This window comes from Chiloscyllium plagiosum, unplaced genomic scaffold (genome assembly GCF_037043375.1).
Source record: "Chiloscyllium plagiosum isolate Xiang-an unplaced genomic scaffold, Cpla_swu_hap1 HiC_scaffold_8, whole genome shotgun sequence".
In the NCBI taxonomy this organism is placed as follows: Eukaryota; Metazoa; Chordata; class Chondrichthyes; order Orectolobiformes; family Hemiscylliidae; genus Chiloscyllium; species Chiloscyllium plagiosum.
Window position 1 is genome coordinate 115,854,127 of NW_028270146.1, and position 27,808 is coordinate 115,881,934.

Here is a 27,808-nt window from a genome sequence, read left to right on the forward strand (position 1 = left end):
ACAGAGTGTAACAGAGTCTGTGGAAAGCCACATCGGTCTGTACAGCCAACTCCAGACCTCCCCCTGCCCACCCCACCCCGAGGGTGGGAGAGAGTCAGCCTCGTCTGTGACCCACCGCCAATGAGATGATGAGATAGGAAGGTTGAATCCCCTCACAATTATCCCAGTGCGTTTGTTATAAATTGAAACAATTCCCTGCTAATGCAGTGTCTAATAATGTGATATCACTCAGTATCTCTCCATGTGGTATCGCTCGCTGTGTAGGTCTATTTGCTGCCTCTGTTAGTATTTCTCCCTCTTAGATCCTGAGTCAACAGAATTGTCCACTCCAGAGAGACGCAGCAGCACAGGCAAGGGATGGAGACTGGGATTTCCGAGATCTCTGCTGGACTCAGTGCCACTCTGCATGGATTATCCTCATTGCATCAGTCTAATTTCCCATTCTGTCTATTTCTGTCTCATGCAGGTAATCAGGATGTTCCTAACTCTTGTCTCATCTATCGCCTCATTGAAGCTGGTTAGTCAGCCATAGAAAGATGGAGAGGGAGATCTGGAACCTTCAGTAAATCCTGCAGCCGGTAAGAACGCTCACAGTAAACAGCACAGGGTGGAGGTAGTAGACTTCTATATTCAGACCTGGAAGACTGGACTAGATGCAGAGCTGGGCAAGGAACAGCAACATTCTAGGCTTCATTCCAACCATCTTGTGAGGGTCCTGCTTTCACCTCTGCTCTACTGGTCCTCGATGCGACAGCACAGGGGATTGCAGGCATCAGTCCTGACCCATGCTGTATTCATGATCTCTGTAATATCCTCCAGTCCCGATAATCCTTTCTCTGTTTGTAATCTCCTCTCGTCCACACCATACCTCTGTCTTTGTCTTTGTCAGGTTGTCCAGTCCCGAACACACTAATCCCTAAACTTCTCCAGTAGATACTTAATTCCTTCATCCCTATAAACCCTGACAGTCCTATCTATCCCTGTAAGCTCCTCCTACCAATACCACCCTCCGTGTCAATGTATTTGTCTTTAACCTCTCCATCGGTCCCTACCTATGTAATCTTCTCCAGCTCCTACAACCCTTCCTTAGCTGTGAAAAATTTGTAATCTCCTTATCCTTCTCCAACTCTTTGATCTTTATCTTGTTAAATTTCACCCTCAGTCCCGCCACGATACCCCTCCCGACCACAGGAACCTCTTTCAGTTTGTGTAACCCTCCCTATCTGTATAACTGTCTCCAACTTGCCAACCTGGCATTCTCCATTGCCTTCCTATCTCTGTAGCCTCCAGAGCCTACAAGCCTTCTTATATCTGTAAATGTCTTCAGTCACGACAACCTTCCATATCTCTGTTAGTATGCACAATAATCTCCTAGATGAAACAGCCCCGTCTGTGCCTCTCAGTCTGCCTACCTCTTCCTTTCTCCATCCCTATCCCTATCTCCAGAATCTAATCCAGCTCCCACTATCTCTGTAAATTCCTCCAATCCCCAAACTCCTTTGTCCCACTGATATTCTTGACCAGGTGTAACTCTGTTTAACCCTAACATCCTCGAGTCCCTGTAAGCCTCCCTATCTCTGTAATCTCTACGCATTTGTTCAACCCCCCCACTACTGAGGAATGACTCCCTGTATTCGCTATGAGGCAGATGGAATGACAGTGAACAGATATGATGGAACTGTCATTTCGGAGATTTAGCTGCAGAATGACCATTGCTGGGAGGTAAATACTGAAGATTTGTTGGGATAGAATCATAGAGTCAGAGAGATGTACAGCATGGAAACCGATCCTTCGGTCCAACCCATCCATGCTGAGCAGATATCCCAACCCAATCTAGTCCCAAAAGACAGACTAGGCAAAAAGCCAACAAGTTGTGAAGGAAGGATGAGGTTAATGTATTAATGAGACAGTCATGTGGATCTGAATATCAAAAGTGGAGCTGAGAATAAGCAAGCAGCAGCAACCGTTAGCAGGTATTATTTTGTAGGCACCAGACAGTGATGGGAATGTCAATATGGTTACAGTCAGGACACTGAATATACTTATGGCAAGGGCAGTACAGTAACTGTGTGTGACAGTGGTCTCCATGCCGACTGATACAGCAATGAGTATCAGTGCTGTAACGGATAGAATCCTAGATTGTATGTGAGATAGTTTTCTATAACATCATATCATATTTGTAGATCAAATGCTGTGTACTAATAAATATCCAATAATCCCATTATAAAGGAGTTTTGTGAGCAGTGACCCATAATATTATGCAGGATATATTGAGTTTGTGCTCAGACCACGAGATGTAGGAGGCGAATGTGGCCATTTGGCCCAATGAGTATACTCTGTCCTTCAATCAGATCATAGCTGACCTGATACTCTCCAACTCTACTTTCCTGCCTTTTCCACACAACCCTTGTTTCCCTGATTCATTAAAATCTGCAGGAGGTTAAAAAACAGTAGAAGAGTTAGACAGAAGTGGCAAATTGAGTTTAATCTGGACAAGTGAGATGATGTCAAATTCAAGTAGAAAGTTAGGATACTGAGGGACAGAAGGATCTTGGTGCAAGTCAGTAACTCCCTGAAAATGGCAACAGAAGTGTTTCAGATGGGAAAGAAAGCAAATGGAGCACTGGCCTTCATCAGTCACAATGTTGGGTAAAGTGGGTATACATCTGATGTCGTAATTGTATAAAATGTTTGTTTGGCCACATTTGGAGTACTGTGTGCAGGTCTCATCTCCACACAATAGGAAGGATGTGGAGGCTTTGGAGAGGGTACAAAATGAGTTTATCAGCACGTTACCTGTGTTAGGGTTTTTAAGAGTGTGTTAGGTGTAAGAGGAAATTAAATAAAGTTGGATTGTTTTGTGAGAGTATCATAGGCTGACAGGTGACCAGGTGCAGGAATATAACATTTGGAATAGGGATAGATAATGTAGATAGTCAGAATCTTTTTTCCAATGTGTAAGTTTCAAATACTGGAGCGCATAGGTTTAAGGTGAGAAAGAGGAAGTTTAAATGAGATGTGTGAGACAAGTTTTTTTTACGTAGAGTGGATATTACCGAGGGAGGTCGTAGAAGCAGAAATTTGAGTAAACTTTTGAAGTGGGATTTAGATAGAAACATGAACAGGCAGAGAATAGAGGGATATGGACCATGTACAAGCAGATGGTATGAGTTAGAATAGTATCTTGGACAGCATAGACATGGTGGGCCGAAGGGCCTGCTGCTGTGCTCTACTGTTCTATTTTCTAACTTCCCAGCATCTGCCCGATCAGAGCCCCTCAGAATCTTGGATGTTTCATTCCATTTCTCTCTCATTTTCTAAACTTCAATGGGTTCAACCTTAACCTACTCCACCTCTTCTCATTAGAAAATCCCTCCATTCCCAGAATGAGCCGAGTAACCCTTCTCTGGACTGCCTCCAATGCGACAATATCTTTCTTTTGGGCACTCACACTGTTCATAGTATTCGAGGTGTGGTCTGACTTGTACCTTGCATAGTTTTAGCTAGACCTGCCTATTTTTAGACTCCATTCCCTCTGTAATAAATGCCAGCATTTGACTTGCCTTCTCTATTACCTGCTGACCCTGTAAGCTACCTTTTTCAGATTGATAAACAAGAACTCCCTGAGCCCATTCTGCTGTCATTCTGAAACCAAATATTGTTAGCCTGACAGTAAGTCGGGAGCATACAGGAATTGTTAGAAAGGATATGTCAATATACAATAACTGGCCACTTAGAAACACATGTGATGAAAGAGAATTTGTTTTTGAGCCTGTTGGATTTAATTTGTTAGTGTGAATATAAATGGTAGAATTGTAAGTTTGCAGGAGGGGTGTAGTGGTATAGGGGATATGGTGTATTTGAATTATCAGAAGCCTTTACGCAAGTTTCAATAAGGGCTAAAGAGTAACTTGGTAGAGAATAGGGCCTCTTAAAGATCAATAAGGTCACCCATGTGTGGCACCAGAGAAGGTGGGTGAGATATTAGACAAAATAATCTTGTCAGTATTTACTGTGGCGAAAGACACGGAAGCTCGGGAACTTGGGGAAATAAATAGTGATGTCTTGGAAAGAATCCTCACCAGAGAAGAGAATGTGCTGAAATCTTAAAACAAATAAAGGTAGGTCAATCCTCAGCAGCTCATTAGGTCGATCCTAGAATATTGTAGGAAGATAGGGAAGAGATTGCATTGTCGTCAACAGATATATTTATATTATCAACAGACACAGTGAGGTGTTGGAAGACTGGAGGTTGGCTAATGCTGTTCCATCGCTGAAGGACTGCAGGGAAAAGCCAGGAAATTACAGCCCCGTGAGCCCAGTGATGGGGAAGTTGTTGGAGGAGTTTTTGAGATAAAGGAGCTCCTTATATTTACAAAGGCAAGGGCTGATTCAAGATGGTCAGCAGGGCTTTGTGAGTGGAAAACCATGTTGCACAAACCAGATTGACTCTTTGAGGAGGTGGCCAAAGATAGATGGAGGCAGAGCAGTCAACGTTGTCCACATGGACTTTGGCATCTAGTCAAGAGGAAGAATGAGTTGAAACTTTATTGCTGGAACAACACAGCAGGTCAGGCAGCATCCAGGGAACAGGAGATTCGACGTTTCGGGCACAGGCCCTTCTTCAGGAATCAAGAAGAAGGGCCTGTGCCCGAAACGTCGAATCTCCTGTTCCCTGGATGCTGCCTGACCTGTGCTGTTCCAGCAATAAAGTTTCAACTTTGATCTCCAGCATCTGCAGACCTCACTTTCTTCTCCAAGAGGAAGAATGAGGCTTACTTAAGTTTGAGGAAGCAAGAGTCAGACAGGTTTCGAGAGGGGAACATGGAGCAGCACGGTGTCTCAATCGTTAGCACTCTACCTCATAGCACCACGGACTCCATTTTGATTCCAGCCTCAGGCGTCTGTGTGAAGTTTGCACATTCTCCCCGTGTCTGCGTGGGTTTCTTCCAGGTGCTCTGGTTTCCCCCCACAGCCCAAGCATGTGTATGTTCGGTGACTCAGCCATGCTAAATTACCCATAGTGTTCAGGGATGGGTAGGTTTGGCGCATTAGTCAGGGCAAATGGAGAGTAATAGGCTGGAGGAATGGAGCTGTGTTGGGTACTGTTTGGAGGGTTGATATGGAGTTCTTGGGTCAAATTGCCCGTTTTCACATAGTAGGGATTCTCTGAAGGTACTAGGAAGGAACCAAGGAATGGACTTAGGACGACTAGAAGGGGGCATGAGAAAGCTTTGTTGGGAAGGATAAGGAAAATCGTAAGGCATTCTCCACTTATGCGAGGAACAAGAGGATGTTCAGAGTGAGGATAGGGCCAATCTGGGATAGTGGAAGGAACTTGTGCCTGGAGTCACAGGAGGTAGGGGAGGTCCTTAATGAATACTATGCCTCAGTATTCACTGCTGAGAAGGGTCGTGTCGTTTGTGAGAACAGCGTGAAACAGGCTGATGTACGTGAACAGGTGGATGTTAAGAAGGAGGATGTGCTGAGAAATTTGTAAAAGATAAGGATAGATAAGTCACTGAGCCAGACTGGATGCGTCCAAAGTTATCACACGAAGCGAGGGTGTGGATTGCTGTGCACCTGGTGATGACCTTTGCACCCTCACTGTCCACTGGAGTCAGACCACATGATTGGAGGCAGGAAAATATTATTCCCTTGTTCAGTAAAGGGAATAGGGATAATCCTGGGAATTGCACACCTGTCAGTCTTATGTCTGTGGTGTGCAGATTATTGGAGAGGACTCTGGGAGACAGGATTTATTATTCTTTGGGAAACCATAGTTTGATTAGAGATAGTCGGCATGGTTTTGTAAGGGGCAGGTCATGCCTCACAAATCTTATTGAATCTTTTGAGAATGTGTCAAAACATCTTTATGGCTCATTCAGAAAGTACGGAGGCCTGGGATACAGGGAAACCTATCTGTCTGGATACGGAAATACTGGCCCACAGAAGACAGAAGGTGATGATAGATAGAAATAATTCATCCTGGAGCTCAGTGACCAGTGGTTTTCTGCATGGAGTAGTTACATGACCTCTGCTCTTTGTGATTTTATGAATAACTTGGATGTGTGAGTGGAAGAGTTGGTTAGTAAGCTTGCCAATGACACGAAGGTTGGTGGAGTGGTGGATAATGTGGAGGAATGTTGTAGGTCGCGACGGGACATTGACAGGATGCAGATCTGGGCGGAGAAATGGCAGATGGAGTTTAATCTGGAAAAGTGTGAAGTCATTCATGTTGAAGATTGAATTTGAATGCAGAATACGGAGTTAAAGGCAGGATCCTTTGCAGTGTGGAGGAACAGAGGGATCCTGCGTTCCAAGTCCCTACATCCCTCAAAGTAGCCACGCAAGCTGATACGCTTGTTAAGAAGGAATATATTGTGTGGGATTTCATTAGTTTGGGGATTGAGTTTTAAACCTTTGAGGTTATGCTGCAGCTGTACAGAGCTCTGGTTAGACCCCACTTGGAATATTGTGTTCAGTTCTGGTCCCTTCATTACAGGAAGGATGTGCAAGCTTTAGAGAGGGTAAAGAGGAGATTTACTAGGATGCTGCCTGTAATGGAGAGCATGTCTTATGAAGAAAGGTTGAGGGAGCTAAGACGTTTCTCATTGGAGTGAAGAAGGGTGAGGGGCGACTTGGCAGAAGTGAACAAGGTGACGAAAGTCATAAAGTGAATAGAGAGAGATTTTCTACCCTGACATAAATAGCTATTACAAGGGGGTATAATTTTCGGGTGATTAGCGGATGCTTAAGGGGAGATTTCAGAGGTAGGTTCGTTACATACAGAGTGGTGGCTGAATGGAATGCACTGCCAGTGGTGGCAGTAAAATTAGATGCATTAGGGACATTTAATATACTCCCGGATAGGCACATGGATGATAATAAAATGAAGGGTATGGAAGTTAGAGTCATAGAGGTGTACAGCACGGAAACAGACCCTTCGGTCCAACCCGTCCATGCTGACCCGATATCCCAACCCAATCTAGTCCCACCTGCCAGCATCCGTCCATATCCCTCCAAACCCTTCCTATTCATATACCCATCCAAATGCCTCTTAAATGTTGTAATTGTACCAGCCTCCAACACTTCCTCTGGCAGCTCATTCCATACACATACCACCCTCTGTGTGAAAACGTTGCCCCTTAGGTCTCATTTATATCTTTCGCCTCTCACCCTAAACCTGTGCCCTCTAGTTCTGGACTCCCCAACCCCAGGGAAAATACTTAGTCTATTTACCCTATCCATGCCCCTCATAATTTGTAAACCTCTATAAGGTCACCCCTCAGCCTCCGACCCTCCAAGGAAAACAGCCCCAGCCTGTTCAGCCTCTCCCTCGAGCTCAAGTTCTCCAACCCTGGCAACATCCTTGTAAATCTTTTCTGAACCCTTTCAAGTTTCCCAACATCTTTCCGATAGTAAGGAGACCAGAATTGCACGCAGTATTCCAACTGTAGCCTAACCAATGTGCTGTTCAGTCGCAACATGACCTCCCAACTCCTGTACTCAATACTCTAACCAATAAAGGAAAGCATACCAAATGCCTTCTTCACTATCCTATCTACCTGCGACTCCACTTTCAAGGAGCTATGAACCTGCACTCCAAGGTCTCTGTTCAGCAACACTCCCTAGGACCTTACTATTAAGTGTTTAAGTCCTGCTAAGATTTGCTTTCCCAAAATGCAGCACCTTGCATTTATCTGAATTAATCTCAATCTGCCACTTTTCTTTTTGATCTTACAGTCGGATAAAAGATTGCCGTATCATCATGGCCGAAGGGTCTTGTTCTGTACTATTCTGTGTTCTACATGTCGTACGGTAAACTGGGTAATAAGCTCAGATCAGTGTAAAAGGATATGGCATTCAGGAGGAGCTAGTCAACTGGACAGAAAATTAGGCTTGATGGTAGGAGACAGAGGGTGATGGGGACATGTTGTTTTTCTGACTGGAGACATGTGACCAGCGGTGGAGTGGGTCCCCTGTTGTTTGTCATTTGGATAAATGGTTTGGATGGGGATATTGTTAAGTAAGTTAAGTAAGTTTTTTGGGTGACACTGAAATTGGTGGTAAACTGTACAGTGATGAAGTCTGGGATAGTGGGCTGAAGAATAGCAGATGGAGTTTAATTAAATGAATGTGAAGTGTGCCATTTTGGTAAAACAAACCAGGGTGGGACTTGTACAGTTAATGTTCGGGCCCTGGGTGGTGTTCTCAGTCAGTGACCCAGTGATGCAGATACACAGTTCTTTGAAAGTGGTGTTACAGGGAGACAGGCTGGTGAAGCAGGTCTTTGGGATGGTTACCTTCATTGGGGAGAGCATTAAGAGGAGGAGTTGGGATGTCATGTTGTATCTGTACAAGACATTGGTCAGGCCACCATAAAAGCATTGTTGATCAGTGGGAAGAACTCATCTGGTTCACTGACCTCCTCTTGTGTAGAACATCTGACGTTCTAACCTGGTCTGGCTAACATGTGACTCCAGACCCACTGCAGTATGGCTGACCCTGACCTGTCCTCTGGGTAGTTAGCAAGACACCCACATCCCATGAATGAATAAATAAAAATACATATGTCCCTCCCTACCTCTGCAAACCCCTCCAGCTGCAGCAATCCGTACTGGCTTTGTAACACTGTTCAGGCCCTGACCACTCTCTATAACATTCTTACCACCTCCAGCACTTTCACTTCTCCCTGTTCCTTTTGTGACATTAAACCCTGACAATGTTCCCCTTCCCACTGCCCTCCTTCTGCTAGCAGACCCTTTACAATCCCTTTAACACTTACTCCTAAAACATACTCTCACTTCAGGATTTTAAGTACTTTGTGGTGATCTTCTCAGCCTCATAATCTAATATGATACATTTTGTCCTGAGTGAGGGGCCAGTGGGAATTTCTTGCTGAGGTTTTGTCTGTTTCAATGGAATGTCCTTTTATTGAGTGTTTTACACAGTTACTTCAAATGTTTTCCACTGTTCATTTACAGACACATGTTTCAGTTTGTTTCGCCTCTTTACCTTGGTCAGTTCTCATCTCAAACCCATGTAATTGGCTGTTTTTGTTTCTAGTTGTAGCTTGTCCTTTCTGTGATTCACTTTAAAACTTTACATTTCTTTAAACCGCACTTTATCACAATTTCCCAGAGGATCTCTCCAGGTGACATTACTCATTCACGAAGTTTCATCACACAACGATCGCTCTGAGATAGTTACGTCTCTAGCCAGTTGCACAATTTGTTATTCAAAGAAACACTGAAAACATTTCTCTGAACTCCTCTTCCAATATCACTGTTGTCAGTGTGACTGTCCCAGATTATGTGAATAATGAAGTTTCCCAAAATTATCACCATGTGTTTGTTAAAAAATTCCAATGAGTTCTTGTTTAATGCAGTGATGAGCAATGGAATGCTGTTCGGTGGCTAAAACTGTTCTGCTGCTTGTGTCCTTGGCAAATTGTAGCCAGAATTTACATTCAGACTGACTCTACTTCATGATCTGAGGCCAAATGCTTTCTCTGTAATGCCTTTGTTATCCATTATTGTTAGCATTACCCATTTTGCCTGAGTTTCCGCAAGGTTGTGAACCATTGAATATTTATGTCCACTTTTTGTTCACCCTGTTACCACGTCACACTGGTGTCTAAATCTTTTATCTCTGTTTCACAAATCAATCGACCTTATTGAAGAGACATTACCCATTCCAAAAAAAATCCCACAATTTCCTGTCACAAGCCGATTTCCTGATGTACAATTTTAATTAAACACTGTCCCATCCTGTTCCTTTCTGCTTGTCTTCAGTCACATTCCCATGCTGCTCCCATACTTCACCTTTCCTCTGTGGATTTGGAAAGCTCCTTTCACCTGAATCCTGTCCCTGCATCCTCTCTGTCAGTTTAAAGCCATGTCCATAAACCTACTGACATGACTGGTCAGGACACTGGAACCAGCAGGGTTCCAGTGGGACCATGCCAATGGGTTATCTTTTAAAATCAGGTATGGCATGTGGGTGTCTCTGGCTGACCAGCCTTTCTTGCCCAACTCTAGCTGCCCTTGTGCTGAGTAACGTGCTTGGCCATTTCAGAGGGTCATTGAGAGGCAAACACTTTGCTGTGGGTGTGTCGTGCAGACCACGTGAGGTTGGGCAGATGTCCTTCTTGAAAGGACAAGTGATTGGGCTTTTTTTTTGGTACACCAGCAATGGTTTCATATGTATTTATTGACTGTTAATGACCTTTTCTTTTAGTTATTGATTTCAAATTTCTGCATTTCTGATGGTGGGATTGAAACCTGCCTCCACGGAACATTTGCTGAGGTTTAGCATACATGCTCTAGCAATAATACTACTAGGCCAGCAATTCACCTGCTCACCGGTTGCTTATCCCTGAGCATTGATACATCATGAAGTGTGTCATGAAGCTAAAGCCGTTTTTCCTACATATTTGTTTGATCCTGAAATCATCCTGAACTCTGGTAATCTCACTCATTATCTCTCCATGTGGTCTCCCTCACTGTGTGGGTCTAATTACTGCGTCTGTCAGTGTCTCTCACTTGCAGCTACTCCACATCCTGAGCCAACAGAATTCTCCACTCCAGAGTGACACAGCACCACATGCCAAGAATGGAGACTGGTATTTTCCAGATCTCTGTGGGATACAGTATCATTCTCCCTGTGTAACCCTCACTGCATATGTCTAATTTCCCAATCTGTCTATCTCTCAGACTCCTGTAGGTACTCAGGAAGTTCCTGACTCAGTAGCCTTCCCAGCTGCTGGGTGTTTCGTCCATCACTTCATTGTCTCTCTGGCTGACCAACCATTTTCAAAGTGCAGGGAAATCTGGAGCCTTCAACAAATCCTGCAGTGAGGTAAGATCACTCACATGCACAGAGCAGAGAGCAATGAGAGGGCTCTAAACATTGGCTAACAAGACATGACACAGATACAGCGCTGGAGGGGGACCACAGTACAGACACACCCCATACTCAATCACCGCCCCTGCTTTAACTTACTTTGTACTGAGTCAGCATTGGGAGTGTCACAGTTATCGATCCATGTCTGTGCTGTCTTAGTGAGCATCAGTATAACAGAGGGGAAAGCAGGCTTCCCATGAGAGGCTGGGACTGCTGCCTGGATCTTTCTGTTCTGCGCTCCCTCTCCAAAACTGTATCTATGTTATGTCTCCTTGACTAGTGTCTTCAAAAGTGTGTAATTCCTACATCAGTTCCAGTCCCTGTAACCTCCTCCCTTTTCTTCATTCGTCCCTCCACATATTTGAAATGTGCTGCATTCCAGCCTACCATCCCTGTCTCTGTAACTTGCTTCAGTGTCTCCAACATGCCTTATCTCTGTAGTCTCCTCCTCCAATAAACCTTTAGTCCGACTAGTCCATGCTGACCAGGTTTACCAAACTGAACAAATCGCTTCAGCCTGTGTTTGGCCCATATCCCTTCAAATGTTCCCCTCTCCATGTACCTGTCCAAATGTCTTTTCCATGTTGTAATTGTTCTTGTTTCTTCATGTGCCCCTGGCACTTCGTTCCATCAATGCACCACACTCTGTGGATAATGTTGCCCCTCAGCTCCCTCTTTAAATCCTTGCTCTCTCACCTCCTGTTTATACCCTCTAGTTTTGGACTCACCTACCCTTGGCTTTTCACCTTACTCAGGGCCCGCAAGATTTTGTAAACCTTGAGAAGTTCACCCCATAGCCTCCCCACCCAAGGGAAATATTTAGGATAATGTTACAAGTGCTGGCCAATGAGGGCAAGTGTGCCAAATGCTGCTTTCTCCAAGCTGTCCACCTGTGATTGCCATTTCCAAGGAACAATGTAACTGCACTCCTTGGTCTCTCTCTGTTTGACAACACTGCCCAGGGCCCTGCCATTAACTATGTTAGTCCTCCCTGGTTTGTCCTAACAAAATCCAACACCTGAATTCAACTCCATCTTTCATTCCTTGGTCCACTGCCCCAGTTGGTCGAGATCCCCTTTGATAACTGTATTCACTGCCCACTACACCATTAATTTGACCATCCATAAAATTACAAACAATGACTCCTATATTCTCAACCAAATCTTTTATGTAGATGATTCACATCAGTGGACCCAGCCCTGATCCTTATGGCACACCGCTGGTCACAGGCTTACAGTCTGAACAACAATCCTCTCCCACCTCCCTCTGTCTCCTACTGTCAAGCCAATTTTGTATCCAATTGGCGAGGTCTCCCTGATCCCATGTGATCTAACCTTACTAACCAGTATATCATGCTAATCCATGTCAAAGGCCCTTCTGACGTTGGTGTAGACAATGTATGGTCACAACTTCAATGAAAGCAATCAAGTTAGTGAGCCCTGACTTTGTATGCACAATGCCCTGCTGTCTATCTTTCATTAATCTTTGCTTTTCCAAATGAATGTGACTCTTGTCTGGTAGAATCACTTTCACAACTTACCCACCACTGACGTTGGGCTAATTGGTCTTAAGTTCCCTGGCTTTCCATTGCAGCCTTTCTTAAATAATAGAATAAAACTATATTCTTGTCAAAGAGCCATGCAGCATGGAAACTGACCCTTCAGTTGGTACCAAGCATAACTTAAAACTAAACGCATCCCAGCTGCCTGTTGCTGGCCCATATCCCTCTAACCCTTCCCTATTCCTGTACTTAATCAATTGTGTTTTAAACATTGTATTTGTACCCACATTCCCCCCTTCCTCAGGAAGTTCATTCCACTCCCAAACCACCCTCTGTGCAACAATTAGCCCCCATGTCTTTATTTTTAACATATCCCTCTTCTCACCTTAAAAATGTGGCCCTTCCACTTGAGACTCCCCCATCCTGAGGAAAAGGCAACTGCCATTAACTCTATCTATATCCCTCATCTTTTTCATAAAATTCCATCAGGCCATCTCTCATCCTCCAAGCTCCACTTAAAAAAAGACTGGCTGGATAGGCTTTTTTTCAGAACTCAAGCCTTCCATACCCAGCCACATTCTGGTAAATCTCTTCTGAACTCCCTGCAGCTTAATAATATCCTCCCTATAACTGGGCGACCAGAACTGGACAGTGTTTTGCAGAAGAGGCTTCACCAATGTCTATACAATCTCAACATGACGTCCCAAATCCTACACTCAATGGACTGAGCAATAGTCAAGCATGCCAAGCACTGTCTTATCCATCCTGTGATGCAAACTTCAAGAATTATGTACCTGAACCCGGAGGTCCCTCTGCTCTAAAACACTAAGCGAGGCCCAAACATTAATTGTATGAGCTCTACCCTTGTTTGTTTTACCAAGTGCACTACCTTGCATTTATTCAGATTGAATTCCATCTACGGTTTTTCAGCCCATTCACCCATATTATCAAGATCCATTTTAGCAAACGTCCTTCACAGTCCACTATTCCACCCTCCAGTCTTCCAGCACATCACACATGGCTGTCAATTGTACAAATACCTTTGCTCGGTGCTCCACAATTTCTTGCCTAACATCCCACAATGTCCTATGATACACTTAATGAGGTCCTGGGGCTGTCCATACCTTTGTGTTTTAAAACCTCCAGCACCACCTTTTCTTTAACATGCACTCTTTTCAAGTCATAGAGATGGATAGCATGGAAGCAGAGCCTCCGGTTCAACTCATCCATGCTGACCAGAAGATCTAAATGCATCCATCCCATTTACCAGCATTTGGCCGAAGTACCTCAAAACACTTGTTATTGATATACCCAACCAGATACCTTTTAAATGTTGTCATTGTATTAGTCTATGTTACTTTCTATCTCAGTTCATTTCATACACGTATCACCATGTGCATGAAAAAGCTGTCCCTTCAGTCCCTTGAAACCTTTCTCCTCTAACCTTAAACCTATGGCCTCTAGTTTTGGACTCCTCAACCCCTGGGAAAAGACCTTGAATGTTTACCCAATCTATACACACCATGTTAATATAAACGTCTGTCAGGTCACCCCTCAGTCGCTGATGCTCCAGAGAATATAACCCCAACTTATTCAGCAACAACCCTGGCAACATCTTGTAAATCCTTTCTGAGCACTTTCAAATTTCACAACATCATTCCTAGAGCAGGGATACTGGAATTGCAGAGAACTCCAATTGCGATCTAACATATTACTCTTGTTCCCTGAATTCCCCAGTCATTCTCCACAGTACGTTCTGGAGTGAAAAAGTTGTTTAGGGTCTTAGGAAATATCCTGCAGTTCCACCCATCAATTGTTTCAATGATCTTTAAGGGCCCTTATTTTGTCTCGAGTTACTCTTTTACTCTTAATATATTTATACAATCACTTTTGGATTCTCCTTATGCTTCTCTGCCGAGGCTATTTCATGTACCCTTTCTGCATTCCTGATTTCCACCCAAAGTGTATTCCTAAAGCCCCTGTGATTTTCGTGGATTCTCTTGATCCACCTGGCTATACCTGACATGTGCCCCCTTTTCCTTGACCAGATCCTCAATTGTCAGCCAGTGTTTCAAAATGCATTCAGCATTGACCTGAACACAAATAGGAACATGCTGGCGCTGAACGCTCAATTTATCTCATTTTTAATATATTCTCACTTGCCAGACTTCGCTTTCCCTGTAAATAGACTCTCCAATCACCTTTTGAAAGTTCCTGGCTGATAAGATCAATATTAGTCTGGCTCCATTTTACAACTTGAATTGTAAAATGGCCCTTTTCCGTAGCCATTTTCAAACTAATACAAATGCCTCAGTCCCTTTCCCTACCTTGTTTCCCAAGTGGAGGTCAGGTTTTGCCCATTTCTGTTTTCAGTCTATTTACATATTGATTGGGAGTTTTCTGGAACGCAATTACCAAATTCCTCCCTTGCAAACACTGGCAGTCCCAGTCTCAGTTTGGAAAGTTTAAAAACCCCTGCCATAACATCCGTATGATTGTGATTGATATTTGAGATCTCCTGACATATTTGTTCCTCAGTCTGCAACGGATTATTCGGGGTCAATAGGACAATCGTGTCAGACTGATGACCCATTCTTATTTCTCAGTTCCACTAACGTAGCTTCACTGGGCGATACCACAGGAATATCCTCTCTAAGTACTGCTGTGATGATTCTTGCAATCGAAGCCCACCACCACACGTCCTCTCTTGCCTCCCCTTCGATGCTTCCTGTAGCATCTGTACCTTGAAACAATGAGCTGCCAGTCCTGTCCCTCCATCAGCTGTGTTTCTGTAATAACGAAAATCTCTCAGTCCCATGTTCCAATCCATGCCCTGAGTTCATCTTCCTTAGCTGTCAGGCCCCTTGCAATGAAATAAATGCAGTTTAATCATCAGTTTTCCCCTATTCCCTGCTGTGTTCTTGCCTGCCTTGTCTGTTGAAATTGCTGTCTTTACCTTGTGCAACAGTCTCAATCTTCTTTCTGACTTTGTGACTGTTTAATGTTCAACATCCTGCTAGATTAGATTATATCCTCTCAAGCAGATCTAACAATTCACCCCACCAGGATGTGGGTCCCCCATGCACTCCCAGTTCAGGTGCCTTCCACTCCCAGTCCACCTGTGCTGACACCTTTAGGGATATTTGGATTGTCCCCTCAGGTCGCTGTGTTCCTCAGTAGTTGGCAAGAACCAACCATTCATTATGTCTGCGCTTCGCTTATCGTACCTCCCACAGGGTATGACCTCACATTGATCAGAACTAAACTCTGCTCAGATTATCATCTGATCGTCATCAGACTGTAGCGAGAGACCAACCACCTCACTGTGAACAACATCTTCATCTTTCATGTCGTCTGCAAACCTACTAATGATTACTTTTGCTTTCACATCGAAGTTACTATTCAACAGACTGACCGGCGATGGTTCCTGCACAGATCCCTGTGGTACACCCGCTGGTGAATGAATTTCAAACACGAAGATGTTTATCCACGAATTTTGTATCCAATTTACCAACTTGCCTTGAATCCCAGTGGCTCTTCCCTTTTGGACCAGCCTTCCATGTGGGACCTTGTCAAAGGCCTTATTCAGGTCCACGTAAACCACATCATCTGCACTGCCCTCATCAATATTTTGAGAGATCATTTAAAAAGAAAACACAACTGAATTCCTCAGACAGTATATTCCTCTGCCAAATCCGTGATGACCCTGCCTTTTCAAGTGTTTATTCATCCTCAGAATTGTTCCCAGAAATTTCCCTTCACCTGCTGTCAGACTATCTGCTCTGTAATTACCTGGCCTATCCGTGCTGCCCTTCTTGAACAAAGGAACCACAATAGCGATCCTTCAGTCATTCGGCACTTCACCTGTGGCCAGCAAAGTATTAAATATATCCACTAGGGCTCCAGCAATCTCCTCTCTTACCTCCCATAGCAGCCTGGGATACATTTCATTGGGCACTGGGGATTTCTCCACCTTTATGCCTGTGAAGACATTTAATACTTGCTCCTTATTGATCTTAACATGTTGTAGAACCTGAGCATCCCAACTGAAATCCACGGCTACGATGTCTTTCTCCTGTGTGAATACAGATGGGAAGTATTCATTGGAGACCTCACCTACTTCCTCTGGCTCCATGCACAGATTATCCCTTTGGTTTCTAACAGGCGCAACTATTTAACTAGTAATCTTCTTCCTCTAACTGTATTGATAAAACACCTTGTGGCCTTTTCTTAACAGTATATCCCAAGGGTATTTCAAACCCATTCTTTGCTCCTCATTTTTAAGGACCCCTTGCACTCTCTATACTTTTGAAGTGCTTCGCCTGTTTTCATCGCACTGTACTTCCTTTATCCAGCTCACGATATCGCTTGACCAGTATTCACTGGAGTTACTGCCGTTGTATTTCACTCTTCTCTTCTGGGAGGACACTAGCCCTAAATTCTCACTGTATCACTTTAAATTTCTTCCTTGATCCGAATATGAACCCAACTGCAAATAGTTCCTCCCAGTCTGTGTTTGCCAGCTCCTGTCTCGTGATAATGATAATGCCCAGTGACAGTAACATTCTAATGATTCGGGGGCTTCTCCAAATTTGGCACCTTCACTTTTGCACTATCCTTATCTCCTTCCAAAATGACTTTGACACTTAGTGTTGTGTCCACTATCCCCAAAACGCCACAAAAATCCTTATGTCTGTCATCCTGTCCAGCACCTACAACCCACTCTGTCTGTAACATCCAGCCTCTCCAGCACATGATATCACTGCAACCTTCTCCAGTCCCCCAGCACTTCTCAATCCTTTCATACAGCACCTCATTACCTCTCGCTATTCAGAAAGTACGGAGGCATGGGGTACAGGGAAACCTATCTGTCTGGATACAGAATTCCGGCCTATAGAAGACAGAGGGTGATGATAGATGGAAAACATTCAGCCTGGAGTTCGGTGACCAGTCGTGTTCAGCCGGGATCAGTTCCCGGAACCATGCTCTTTGTGATTTTTATACATGACTTGGATATGGGAGTGGAAGATTGGGTTCGTAAGTTTGCCAATGACATAAAGATTGTTGGAGTGGTGGATAGTTTGGAGATCTGTTGCTGGTTGCAACGGGGCATTGACATGATGGGGAGCTGGGCTGAGAGATGGCGGAAAGGGTACAATCTGGAAAAGTGTGAAGTGATTTGTTTTGGAAGGTCGAACTTGAATTCAGTGTATTGGGTTAAAAATAGGATTCTTGGCAGTGTGGAGTAACAATGGGATGTTGGGTTCCACCTCCATAGATCCCTCAAAGTTGCCACCCAAGCTTATAGGGTTGTTGAGAAGGAATACGTTGTGTTGGCTTTCATTTGCTGGGGGATTGAGTTTCAGAGCCGTGAGGCTATGCTGCAGCTCTATAGCGCTCTGCTCAGACCACACTTAGATATTACATTCAGTCCTGGTTCTCTCATTACAGGAAAGATGTGGAATGCTTTAGAGATGGTAAAAAGAAGATGTACAAGGATGCTGCCTGTACTGGAGAAAATGTCTTATGAAGAAAGGTTGAGGGAGGTAAGGCTTTCCTCATTGGAGTGAAGAAGGATGAGGGACGTCTTGGTAGATGTGAACAAGATAATAAGAGGCACAGACACAGTGAACAGTGAAAGACTTTTTTCCCATGGCAGAAATGGCTGTCACAAGGGAGTATAATAATAAGGTGACTGGAAGAAGGTTTAGGGGAGATTTCAGAGTTTTGTTCTCCAAAGAGTGGTGGGTGCGTCGAATGTACTGCAGTGGTGTTAGTAGAGTTAGATACATTAGGGGCATTTAATAGACTCTTGGAAAGGCACATGGATGGTAGTAAAATGAAATGTATGTAGGTTAGTTTGATCTTGGAGGAGGATAAAAGGTCGGCATAACATTGAGGGCCCAAGGGCCTTATACTGTACTGTTTTATGTTCTCCTTCCATATGGAAAACTGGGTAATACGTTCCGATCAAGGTAAAAGGATATGGCACCCTGGACGAGCTAGTCAACTGGATATACAATTTACCTCATGGTATAAGACAGAGGGCAGTTGGAGACATTTTGTTTTTCTGACTGGAGGTGTTTGTCATTTGGATAATTGATTTGGCTGAGAATATTAGTTTCCTGGTAAATACGTTTGTGGGTGGCACTAAAATTGGTGATATACTGGACAGTGAAGAAGGTTAACTGTGATAAAACAGGATGGACAGTACTGCTGGGATAGTGGGCTGAAGGATAGCAGATGGAGTTTAATTAGATAAATATGAAGTGTGCCATTTTGGTAAAACAAACCATGGCGGGACGTGTACAGTTAATGTTTGAGCCCTGGGTAGTGTTGTCAGTCAGTGACCCAGGGATGCAGGTACACAGTTCTTTGAGCGTGGTGTCACAGGTAGACAGGCTGGTGAAGCAGGCGTTTGGGATGGTTACCTTCATTGGTCACAGCATTGAGAGTAGGAGTTGGGATGTCATGTTGTGGTGGACACTGGTGAGGCCACCATAAAAGCATTGTTGATCAGTAGGAAAAAGACATCTGGTTCACTTACATCCTTTAGGGAAGGTGATCTGACATTCTAAACTGGTCTGGCTGTCATGTGACTCCAGACCCACAGCAATATGGCTGATTCGGAACTGCCCTCTGGGTAATTAGCAGTGGGGAAAAGAATGCTGGTTCGGGTAGTGATACCCACAGCCCTTGAATGATTAAATTAAAATACATATGTCCCTCCCTACCTCTGTAAACCCCTCCAGCTGCAGCAATTCGTACTGGCTTTGTAACACCGTTCAGGCCCTGATCACTCTCTGTAACACTCTCACCACCTCCAGCACCTTCAGCTCTCCCTGTTCCTATCATCTCATAAAACCCTGATAATGATTTCCCTTCTCACTGCCCCCCTCCTGCTAGCAGACAGTTCGCAATCTCTCTAACACTTACTGCATAAACACTCTCTCACTTTAGAATTGTTAGTACATTTTGGTGATCTTCTAAGCCTGATAATCTAATATCCATTTTGTCCTGAGTGAGGGACAGGTAGGAATTCGTTGTTGAGGTTTTGATGGAAATTAAAATGGAATGTCCTTTTGTTGAGTGTTTTACACCATTCTTCAAGTGTTTTTCAACTGTTCATTTACAGACACACATTTCAGTCTGTTCATCCTGTTAATCCTTGGTCAGTTCACTTCTCAAACCCATGTAAATGGGCTAATTTGTTTCCAGTTGTATCTTGTCCATTCTGTGATTCACGTTAAAGCTTTAGACTTAATTAAATTTCAATTTATCCCAGTTTCCCAGAAGATCTCTCTGTGTGACATTACTCATTCCCTTAGCTTCATCAGACAACAGTCGCTCTGAGATAGCTGCGTCCATCGCCAGTTGCACAATGTGATATCTGAGGGAAAAAAAAGTTCTCCTCTTTGAATATCACTGTTGTCAGTGTGATTGTCCCAGATTATGCGAATATTGAAGTTTCCCAAATTTATCTCAGTGCCTTTGTTAAAAATTCCAATGAATTCCTGTTTAATGCAGTGATGAGCAATGAAATGCTGTTCGGTGGCAAAAACTGTTCTGCTGCTTGTGTCCTTGGCAAGTAGTAGCCAGAATTTACATTCAGACTGACTCTACTTCATGATCTGAGACCAAATGCTTTCTCTGTAATGCCTTTCTTACCCATTATTGTTAGCGTTGCCCATTTTGCCTGAGTTTCCACAAGGTTGTGAACCATTGAATATTTATGTTCCACCTTTTGTTCGCCCTGTAACAATGTCTCTCTACTGTCTAAATCCCATTTATCTCTGTGTCACAAATCCATTTACCATGTTGAAAATATTTTGTCCATTCCAAAATAAAACATAATTTACTCTTTCCCAGAATCTCCTGTCACAAACCTATTCACTGATGTACAGTTTTAGTTAAACTTTTTCCACCCTGCTCCTTTCTGCTTGTCTTCAGCCACATCCCCATGCTGTTCTGATGCTTCCCTCTTTCTCTTTGGATTTGGAAAGCTCCTTTCACTTGAATCCTGTCCCTGCATCCTCTCTGTCAGTTTAAAGCTCTGTCCATAAACCGACCAGGGTGTCTCTGGCTGACCAGCCTTTCTTGCCCAGCCCTTACCAGCACTCCATTCTCATCATGGTTCCATTGGGTCCCAGTGCAATGGGATTGTTTTTATTTACTTGTGGAATGTGGGTGTCTCTGGCTGACCAGCCTTTCTTGCCCAGCCCTAGCTGCCCTTGTGCTGAGTAGCTTACTCGGCCCTTTCAGAGGGTAATTAAGAGGCAAACACTTTGCTGTGGGTATGTCGTGCAGACCACGTGAGGATAGGCAGATGTCCTGCTCAAAAGAACCAGTGTCTTTTTGATGAACAAAGATTATTTTGGACATCAGCAACGGTTTCATACTTATTCATGAATTGTTAGTTGCATTTTTTGTATTGATTGATTTAAAATTCCCCCCGTTCTGATCGTGGGATTCAAACCTGTCTCCCCTGAACATTAGCTGAGGTTTTTGATACATGCTCTAGCAATAATACTACAAGGCCATCACTTCACTTGCTCACAGGTTGCTCATTCCTGCCCGGTTATACCAGTGCATAATGAAGCAAAACCCGTTCTTCTGACACAATTGTTTGATACTGACATCTTCCAACACTCTGGTGATATCACTCAGTCGCTCTCCATGTGGTATCCCTCACTGTGTGGGTCTAATTGCTGCCTCTGTCAGGGTGTCTCACTCTTGCAGCTACTCCAGATCCTGAGCCAACATAATTCTCCACTCCGGAGAGATGAGGCAGAACAGGCCAAGGATGCAGCCTGGGATTTGCCAGATCTCTGTGTGACTTAGTGCCATTCTCTAAGTGTAACACTCAGTTCATTCGTCTAGCATCCCATTCTGCCCATTTCTCTCTGTTCTGTCTGTATTTAGGATGTTCCTGACTCAATAGACTTCCCAGCTGCTGGGTGTCTCATCCATCACCACATTGAAGATGGTTGGTCAGCCAGAAAGACAAAGGGAAGGGAGATCTTGAGTCTTCAATAAATTCTGCAGCGAGGTAAGATCGCTCACAGTGCACAGAGCAGAGAGCAATGAGAGGGCTCCAAACATCAGCTAACAGGACATGATATAGATACAGTGCTGGAGGGGGAGCACAGTACGACACAACGCAGGCTCAAACCCCACCCCTGCTGTAAGTTCTGTTGTACTAAGACTCACTACTTTTCAACACTGTATCTGTGGCATGTCTTGTGCACCAGTGTCTTCAATAATGTTTAACTCCTATAACAGTTCCTGTCTCTGTAACGTCTTCTCTTTCCGATAGCCCATCAACATAGTTGAAATGTATTGCACTCCAGACTACCATCCTTATCGCTGTAACTTGCTTCAGTGTCTATCACATGCCTTATCTCGGTCGTCTCCTCCTCCATTAACTGGAGACAGAGCCATGCAGCACAGAAACAGTTCCTTCGATTCAACAAGTCCATGCTGACCAGATTCCCTGAACAAGTCATGTTTCCCTGCACTTGACCCATATCCCTTCAAACCTTCTCCTCTCCATGTACCAGCCCTAATGTCTTTTACATTTTGTTGTTGTATTTTTCTCTACCACTTCCCCTGTAAACCCATTCCATGCCTGCACCCCCCTCTGTGTGGAAAATGTTCTCCTGCAATCCCATCTAAGTCTTTCCTCTCCCATCTTATATTTATGCCCTCTAGAACACAGAACATGACAGTGCAGTACTGGCCTTTCGGCTCTCGGTGTTGTGCCTACCTGTGGAACCAATCTGAAGCCCAAGTAGCCAACACTGGTCCATTCTGGTCCATATAACTAACCAAAGACCATTTAAATGTCCTTAAAGTTAGTGAGTCTACTACTGTTGCAGGCAATGCATACCATGCCTCGACTATTCTGAGTAAAGAACCTACCTCTGGCATCTGTTCCATATCTATTTATTAATATTAGTATCTACCTCAATTTAAAGCTGTCTCCCCTCGCGTTAGGCATCGCCACCCAAGAGAAAAGGCTCTCGCTGTCCAACCCATCTAACTCTCTGACTATCTTTTATGTCTCAATTAATTGGCCTCAAATGTCTTCTTACGAACAAAAACAGATTCAAGTCCCTCAGCCTTCCTCATAAGACCTTCACTCCAGACTCGGAAAAATCTTAGTAAGTCTCCTCTGAACCCTTTCCAAATCTTTCACATCCTTCCTGTAATGGGGTGATCTGAACCATAGGCAAAACTCCAAATGCGGCCACACCAGAATTTTGTACAGCTGCAGCATTATATCATGGTTCCGAAACTCAATCCCTGTATCAATAAAAGCTCACATGCTGAATGCCTTCTTAACCTGGATGGCGACTTTCAACGGATCCATGTACATAGACACAGTGATGTCTCTGTTCACCTGCATGACCAAGATCTGCTTTAGCCATATCCACCTGTTAGGTCACCTTCTCAAATACGTCAATAAGGTTTGTGAGGCATGACCTATCCTTCACAAAACCGTGCTGACTATCCCTCATCAACTTATTCATCTCAAGGTGATTATAAATGTTAGTTTCTTTTACCAGCCTTTCCAACACTTTACCCAGAATCGGAGTATGGCTCACAGGTCTGTAATTACCCAGGGTTGTCTCTACTTCCCTTCTTGATCAAGGGGTTAACATTTGCTGTCCTCCAGCCTTCTGGCACTATTCCTGTACACAATGATGACATAAAGATCAAAGCCAAAGGCTCGGCAATCTCCTTCCTGGCTTACCAGAGAATCCAAGCATCAATCCTATCCACCGCAGGGGACTTATCTATTTTAACACTTTCCAAAATTGCTAACACCTTCTCCTTCTGCAGTTCAATCCCATCTAGTTATGGACCCCACTACCCTGTGGTAAAGATGTTGGCTAATCAACTTACCTGTACCCCTCATGGTTTTCTAAACCTTTGTAAAGTCACCCCTCAGCCACCTACACCCAATGGAAATGAGAAAGACAATGATATAACTATCCCTGCTCGTGTCCCTGCTACTACATTGTCACAATGTTCTGGGATACGCTTGTTTAGGACCGAGAGCTTTCTCTACCTTTGTGTTCTAAGACCTCCAGCACCACCTCTTCTGTAATAGGGACTCTTTATAAGCCAACACTGTTTATTTCGTTTGTTTCCTAGTCTTTGTTCACAGTCTGTTCTGACATGAAATGCTCATTTAGGCTCTTGCCCATCTCCTATGGTTCCACACATCGATGGCCTTACTGATCTTTGAGGGGCCCTAGTGTCTGTCCATTTGTTTTTTTGTACGTGTGTGCTGTAGAAAACTCTTTGCATTCTCCTTTACCTTATTTGCCAAAACAATCTTATCTCCTCACCCCCATGTTGCTTTCCAGCTTATCCAGCCTCTCCGTTTATGTCACACCCTCCAGTATCAGTAACATCTTTGTCAATCCTTGCAGCATTTACAGTTTCAGAAAATGCTTCCTAAATCAGGCTGATCAGAATTCTACGCAGTACACTAAAGCTGTGCTGACTATCCCTAATCAATCCTTGTCTTTGGAAATACATATAACTCCTATCCCGAGGACCTGATTCCAACAACGTATGCACCACTGACATCAAGCCAATTGGTGTTGATGTCCCTGGCTTTCCCTTGTAGCCTTTTCTAAGCACTGGCACAGCATTAGCCCCACCAGGATCCCTGAAGACACTGATAACCTCTGGCTATCAGTGATAGAGAAATCACTTTATGGGACTCCGCAATTTCTTCCTGAGCTTCCCACAATATCCTGAGATATACTTTATTAGTTCCCAAGGACTTGTCTCCCTTATATGCATTTTAATACCTCCAGTACCTTCTTTTATGTGGAGTCACATTTTTTTCCCCCCGACGTCCCCAGTCTTCCTTCACAGTAAGTTCAAACGTGACATTTTCGTTTAGTATTTCAGCCATCTCCTGTGGATGGCCTCATTCATCTTCAAGGAGCCATATTCTGCCCCTAGTTAATCTTGTGTTGTTAACATACATGTAGAATCTCTTTGGATTTTGCTCAGCCTGATCTGCCAAAGCTTCCTGTGGTCCCCTTTTGGCCAAATTGATTTCCCTCTTAAATGTATTACTCCACCCGCAATGTTCTTCAATGGATGCCCTTAATCCAGCTGGCCATAAGTGACATGTGCCCCCTTTTTGATGACCAGAGCCTCAATACCCCCACCTTATCTAATGTTCCCTACTTGTGTCAGCATTGTCATCCACACTAACAGGAAGATGCTGACCCTGACCTCTCAGTTTATCTCACTTTTAAAGTTTCCCACCTGCCTGATGTCCCTTTACCTGTAACTAGCCTCCAAAATCAATTGTTAAGAGCCCTTGAATAATACCTTCTGTTCATTTGAGAGTTGAATTTGCATATCTCTCACTTATCCAAATTATTGCATGATGGTTCAAGAATGTTTCACTCAGCAATTCTAGTAAGTTTCAAAAATTGTCTGATTTTAAATCAGATCTTTCACACCCAATTATCAATCTGTTCCTAATTCATGTAAATCTCTCAATTTTATCGAAACCAACGTTCGCACTTGTTTTAAAAAATTCTCAAGGTCAGGTTCGTAGGAGAGTAGTCTGACACAGAACAAACGACCAAGAGGCGAGTCTGCTAGAATATGGGCATTTTATTCCCCGCAGCGTCGCCACAACCAACGGGTCTGGCTTATACTCACTCTACATGTTACCGGAACTGGGAGCCGTCAGTTCTCGTAGAGCGGTTGCCAACAACCCACGCTCGGCGGTTAAACGTAACCCCGGAGCAGACTCACCGAACTGGAGACTTTTCCAGCTGATATACTCTTTTCCAGATATAAACATTCATGTGAACAGCAGAGCAAGGCTAAAAAACACATTCCATTCTGGTTACATACAGATAAGAAGATTCACACGGGGAGGTGTGTAATAAGATTCACACGGGACTAAGCAACACCTCCATTCCGGTTAGATTCACACATGTATTGGGACATAATTTTTAACCGTTTCACCACATTCCACTGCTTGGCCCAATACATGTGTTACATTATGATTCACACATGTATTGGGACATAATTTTACACCACATTCCACTGCTTGGCCCAATACATGTGTTACATTATGCTTAATTCAGTTCAATTCGTTTCAGTTAATTTCAGTTCAGTCAATTCAGTGTAGTTCAATTCAGCTCAGTTCAGGTCTGTTCAGTTCAATTCAATTGTGTTCAATTCAGTTCCGTCCATTTCAATTCAATTTAGCTCAGTTCCATTTTGTTCCGTTCAATTTGATTCACTTCAGTTCCACTCAGTTCAGTTCAGTTCAATCCCATTCAATTCTGTTAACTCCGCTTCAGCTTTTTGGACATGCCCACATCCTCCGCTGTACCCCAGGCAAGGGGTTCTTCGGCAGGACTGGGATCCTCTCTCAAACAAACTGCCACGTACATGCCCCCATCCATGCCATCCCGGGACGGTCGGGACCTCCACAGTTTGTTCTTCTGGTTTCTTAGTCTTTTTCCAAAACATTGTTCTGTATCAAAATCTCTCCTCAATTGCGATTGACCCTGCTCGACTACGCCAAATGTTTTAAAAAATTCTCAAGGTCAGGTTCGTAGGAGAGTAGTCTGACACAGAACAAACGACCAAGAGGCGAGTCTGCTAGAATATGGGCATTTTATTCCCCGCAGCGTCGCCACAACCAACGGGTCTGGCTTATACTCACTCTACATGTTACCGGAACTGGGAGCCGTCAGTTCTCGTAGAGCGGTTGCCAACAACCCACGCTCGGCGGTTAAACGTAACCCCGGAGCAGACTCACCGAACTGGAGACTTTTCCAGCTGATATACTCTTTTCCAGATATAAACATTCATGTGAACAGCAGAGCAAGGCTAAAAAACACATTCCATTCTGGTTACATACAGATAAGAAGATTCACACGGGGAGGTGTGTAATAAGATTCACACGGGACTAAGCAACACCTCCATTCCGGTTAGATTCACACATGTATTGGGACATAATTTTTAACCGTTTCACCACATTCCACTGCTTGGCCCAATACATGTGTTACATTATGATTCACACATGTATTGGGACATAATTTTACACCACAGCACTAAACAGTACACAGAAAGCAACACAAAGGCTTTCATCACCATCTGATTACTGTTCAGAAGAATAACCTGAGTAAGTACCTTTTTGCTCCTGAAACCAATGACAACAGTAAGCATTTGTTTACTATTCCATGCAACAAGTCCAATTGATATCTTTTATTTCAGTTCAGTAGTTAAAGATGATTTATGTTGCTTAAAACAATACTTCTACATTATCACGGATATTGATTGGAACAAAACTTTGATATTCTAAAAATCTTTAAGTCTACTTATTTTAAATTTATGTGCAAGAGAAATTTCAAATTACAACAATTTTTGTTGTATAATTCAACAAACATAAATTTTGAATTTGTGAAAGTCCTCCATTTTTGCAAAATGGAAGTAGTCTTCAGTTTATATAACACATTAAATGACTGTTTTGTTTATCACATCATGCGCATTGGAAAATGATTATTAGTTTCGTTTCGTTGTAAGAAAAGAACTGCTTTGTACATGTTGAATTATTTGTCTTTTCTATTTCAACATTATTCATCATTGTACAATACAATTATTATAATTACTTTATATACCAAATGTCATTGACTGCATCATTTGCTCGCTTTCGTTATCTATTAATTTTCTTCCAAATTTTGACACAAATGTCTGAAGACTGACCATAATATTAATCATATAAATTAAGATACCATGAGGAAAACATTAGACGGACATTCATAATTCTTGTATTACCTGTGTTTTTGAGTCAGAAAAGAAAAAAACTTGTTCTATCATCACTGAATGGCTCATTTTTTTTCTTTAATCCATAAAGCCATATTTTGTTTCTCAGTTTACCGATCTTAATAAACATCCAATCGACATCACAGCAAAGTGCTTTTGAAATATTGAATCATTTTAATTGCTCAAAATACAACATTAATTATCAAGTCATTGTCATGACAATAATTGCACAATTGTTTAAGAAAGTTTTTTGAACAAGCAAAGTGAGATACACATTTTAATTAAAGCAATTCTTTCTGAAAACCAATACTGCACTATGAAATTGCGTTTTCTTTTACAGGTCAAGTATCACACAATGGATCCAAGAACTTCCCATTCAACATTCATTGTAAATGTCTGATGTTTGCTTAATTGAATGATCACCGTAATCACAGGCTTTGAATTTAGAGACCTGCAATTACTTTTCACTGCAATAATTCCTGTTTGTTTCCTCATATTCATCAGTCACATAGCAAAACAAGATTTCTCATTATTCCTAAATTCATTGATCGAATTTTACACTTCAGTTGTTGC

The 27,808-nt window shown here is 43.2% G+C and overlaps 1 long non-coding RNA gene across 1 annotated transcript; it reads left to right on the forward strand.

Moving 5' to 3' along the window:
* The first annotated feature begins 548 nt into the window (after positions 1-548).
* On the forward strand, positions 549-21,441 carry LOC148149527 (uncharacterized). Its single transcript, XR_015757798.1, has 3 exons — positions 549-578; positions 10,719-10,863; positions 21,332-21,441. It is a non-coding gene; the product is annotated as an uncharacterized LOC148149527 (long non-coding RNA).
* The last annotated feature ends 6,367 nt before the right edge of the window (positions 21,442-27,808 follow it).